Source organism: Pteropus vampyrus, unplaced genomic scaffold (genome assembly GCF_000151845.1).
Source record: "Pteropus vampyrus isolate Shadow unplaced genomic scaffold, Pvam_2.0 Scaffold167, whole genome shotgun sequence".
NCBI lineage: Eukaryota > Metazoa > Chordata > Mammalia > Chiroptera > Pteropodidae > Pteropus > Pteropus vampyrus.
In genome coordinates this window covers 3,886,349-3,890,939 of record NW_011888948.1, presented here as the reverse complement: position 1 = coordinate 3,890,939, position 4,591 = coordinate 3,886,349, and the positions used below count along the sequence as shown (strand labels likewise).

General features: G+C 40.3%; 1 pseudogene; it reads left to right on the top strand.

Moving 5' to 3' along the window:
- The first annotated feature begins 904 nt into the window (after positions 1–904).
- On the top strand, positions 905–1,023 carry LOC111745872 (annotated as a pseudogene).
- The last annotated feature ends 3,568 nt before the right edge of the window (positions 1,024–4,591 follow it).

Genomic DNA, 4,591 nt, shown 5'->3' with positions numbered 1-4,591 from the left:
TTTAAATATTTTCCCACTCCCTTCCACCTTGAAGGATTCTGAATATAGTCTAAATAGGCTGCTGGAAGTTATTTCATGGTTCACTGATACTTTTTTTCCCTTTGGTCTATTTTGTCTGTATTTCATTTTGGATAGTTTCTGGGGTTTTGCCTTCAAGTTTCAAATCTTTACTTTTATCATATATAATCTACTGTAAATTCTATCCAGTGTATTTTTCATCTTAGGCATTGTAGTTTTCATCTCTAGAACTTTGATTTGGGTACTTTATATTGTCTATGTTGCTGATTACCTTTTTGAATATATAGAATACAATTAAAATAACTGCTTTAATGTCCTTGTCTGCCAAATTTAACATCCTTATCAGTTCTAAATTAAATGTGTCAATTTCGACTGATAGATTTTTATCTTCGTTTTTATTTCTGTTTTACTGCTTCTTTTGCCTGAATTTTTCATTGAATACTGGACATTTTGTGTTGCTGGATATTTTTGTATTACTATAAATATACTTATATTTTGTTCTGGTACACAGTTATGTTCATTGGGAAACATTTGATATTTTGAGTTCTTGCTTTCAAGATTTGTTAGACAAGACCAGAGCAGTGCTCAATTCTACTACTGAAGATGACTTTTCTGAGTACTCTACCTAATGTATTATGAGGTTTTTTTTAGTCTGGCTGGTATGAACAGACACTATTACTACACTGCGTGAGCACTGGGCGTTGATCTCTCAAGTCTTTTTGGATAGTTTTTCTCTAGCCTCAGGTAGTTTCCTCATTTGCTTACACTGATCTGTACTCACCTAAATAACCAAGGGGATCCTCTGCAGACTTTTGGAATCCCTTTGTGTACATCAACCCCCTGAACCCTGAAGACTGCTCAGCTCTCACTTCTAAACTCAGGAGCAGTCTATGGCCATGCTACCCTGAACAAGCCAGATCCCATCTGATCTCAGAAGCTAACTAGGGTCAGACCTAGTTAGTACTTTGATGGGAGACCACCTAGGAAGACCAGGTGCTGTAGGTGTAAAAAGTCATTAAAAAAAAATAAGGGATTGTAAACTGACAAGGCCCTTGCAATCTGTGAGGTCAACCAAGGGTTGCCTCGCCTAAAAAAATAATAATAAAAATAAAAAATAAACTCAGGAGCCCACCAGTCCCCTCCTGACTTCTTCCTTTCTGCATTACAATCTGAAAACTCTCTCATGGCAGTAAGTTGTGGAAATCATGGGCAGAGCCACTTATCTGTTTATCTACACAACGGGTTCATAAGTTTTTAACAAGAGACTCCCTCTTACATTCTGTTTGTGATACAATATCCAAAAAAGAGTAAGTTTTGAACTAATATTTGCTGAACTAAAAGGAAATTTGGTATACCCTCAAAGTGTGATAAATTAAGACCACATGGGATGGGTGACTTCTCTAACTTATACTCTACATCTCTTTTCACATTCCTGTATTCTACTTATCAGGAAAATTCCAGATGGTACTCGCAACAACATGCATTTTACTTTGTTATGTTTAAAATTAAAAGTCAAATAAGTGTTTTTTTCCTCTCCTCCTTGACAGTTAGAAACAGATGTTTTAACATCCTGAGGAAGCCCTAATATGATAAGCCCTTAAAATGTGAATATTATATCACTGAGAACAGATAAACATAAAAACAAATTGTTTCAGCTCCCAGAAGGCCAAGACTGAGGAGAAAGAAGTAACAAGAGGAAAAGGAAATAGCATTACTATCACTCACAGTTATTTCCCAGGAGACAGAGATGACTTCTAATGACCAGTAATAATTAATTACTAAATAGTACTACCCATTGAAAACTTCTGATTTTAGAAAACAAATAAATATATCTTCCTCCAGCAAGTTCCCTTCTCTGAATGTGACAGTCATCACACTCTAGCAAGCAAAGTGACAGAAGGAAAACCTTGCTTTTAGAAACTGTCCTGTTGAGTACCCAGACATGTCTCCTATTTAAAGCAATGGTTGATCCATGGAAATGGTGCTCCCCTTTGCCGTCTCATAGCACCAACATCAATCTCTTACAGAAAGAAAAAAAAAATGGGGCACAGACAAGATTATAAAATTTAAAGTCATCCATTCAAGACAGTGGAGTAGGTAAACTGTACACAGCTCCTCTCATGATCATATCAAAATTACAACTAAATTATAGAACAACCATTGTTGAGAACCACCTGGAGACTAATTGAACAGAAGTCCTATAACTAAGAATATAAAGAAGAAGCTATTTGAAAACTGGTAGGAGGGGCAGAGACAAGGAACAGGTGTGTCCCACACCCATGTATGGCAGTTAAAAATCAGGAAGGATATCTCAGCTGTGGATGTTCCCTCTGAGAGCGAGGGATCCCAGCCTCACACTGAGCTCCCAAGCCTGAGGAGTCCCCACAATGTCTGGCTGTGAAAAACAGAAGAGATTGTGTCTAAGAAAGACAAAGGGCTGCTAGAGACTGAGCCATTGCTCTTAAAGGGCCCATGCACAGATTCACTCACTCACAAACTCACTCTCTTTAAACTCCAGCACAGGGGCAGCAGCTATAAAAGCACCAGGAACATAAGAGGAGGAACTAAATTAACAATTTAGGGCCGGAGAGCAGGGGGCAGGGCAACTCTCTCCAGTGACGTAAGTGCTGGCTGAGCCCTAGTCCCAGCCAGCCAGCCCAGCACAGGTGGGCACCAAATCTGTGCTCTCCATTAACCTGTACAACATCATTTGCACAGCCCTAGTGATTCCCTGTGACCCCAACTTGCTCACCCAGCCCAAGGCTCTTCCAGCAGTTCTCCAAAGAAGCAGTCTGCCTCAATTCATGCTACAGACTCACTCAAAGGACCTCAGATCTCACACAAGTGGTGTCTGCCCTAGGCTTGCACTGCAGACTTTCTCAAAGGATCTCAGATCACAAACAAGTAGCAGAAGGTATACACTGTAGCTCAGCACAAGTGGAAACCATTCTCAACTTGCACTGTAACTCCCCTTAAGTGGCACCGGGTCTGGCATAAGCAGTTGCCAGTTATGACTTGGAAGTAGCTGCAACTAAGTGGCCACAAGTCTAGCACAAATGGTGGTTGGCCTTAATTCCCATCGCAGTGCCCATTAAAGAATCCCGAGACCAGCACAAGTGGCAGATGGTCTCAGTTCACAGTATAGCCTCTCCCAATCAACTTGAAACCAACCAACTGCCGGTCACTTTGTAGCTCCTACCAAACTGCTCAAGGCTGGGGCCGACTTTGGTCTGCACTAGAGCCCCTCCCAAGAAGTTCCAGACTCAACACACCTGGTGGCAAGCTTCAGCCCACACCAGAGCCCCACCCACCAGCTATACAACCTAAACACCAAAAGGGTGGCCTCACATGCCACCAGAGCCCTGTTAAAGTGATCCCTCTTGCTCCAGGAGGTCAGCTCCTCCACAAAAGTTCATCTGCTCTAGCCATGGCAAGTAGTCACAGCCAGTCAGCCTGAGAATCAGCACCAAACACTGACTTGCCAGCAGCAGTTGAGGGCCAATTATAACAGAAGGGCACACACAACACACACAGGGGACATCCCTGGAGTATCTAGCTCAGGTGACCAAGAAGACTGTGCCACTGGGCCTCACGGGACACCTTCTGCATAATGCCACTCTGTCAAGGCTGGGAGACATAACAGACCTACCTAATACATAGAGACAAACACAGGGAGGCAGCCAAAAAGAGGAAAGAAAGAAACCTGTCTCAAATGAAAGAACAGGACAAAATTCCAGAAGAAGAACTCAATGAAATGAAAACAAGCTATCAACTGGATACACAGTTCAAAACACTGGTTATAAGGATGCTCAATAAACTTAAGAAAAAAATAGATGAACTTAGTGAGAACTTCAACAAAGACATAGGAAACATAAAATAGGAGATAAAAAACATTTAAAGGAACCAATGAGAAATTAAGAAGACAATAACAGAAATGAAGACTACATTAGAAGGAATCAGTATCAGAATAGATGAAGCAGAGGATTGTACCAGTGATCTGGAAGATAAGGCAGCAAAAAAATACCCAATCAGAACAGAAAATAAAATTTAATGAAGATATTTTAAGAGTCTTCTGGAACATCAAGCATACCAACATTCATATCATAGGGATCCCAGAAAGAGAAGAGAGAAAGGGATTGAAAACCTATTTGAATAAATAATGCCTACAAACTTTTCTAACTTGGCAAAAGAAATAGACACACAATCTAAAAAGTGCAGAGTCCCAAACAAGACGAACCCAAAGAGGCCCACATCAAGATATATCTTTATTAAAATGCCAAAGGTTAATAACAAAGAGAGAATCAAAACCATCAAGAGAAATGCAGTTAGTTACATACAAGGGAGCTCCCATAAGACTATCAGTTGACTTTTCAACAGGAACTTTGCAGGACAGAAGGTAGTGGCAGGAAATATCCAAAGTGATGAAAAGCAAGGACTTATAATCAAGACTGGTCTACCCAGCAAGGCTACCATTTTGAATCAAAGAAGATATAAAGAGATTCCCAGATAAGAAAAACCTAAAAGAGTTGATTACCACTAAATTATTATTACAAGAAATGTTAAAGGGACTTCT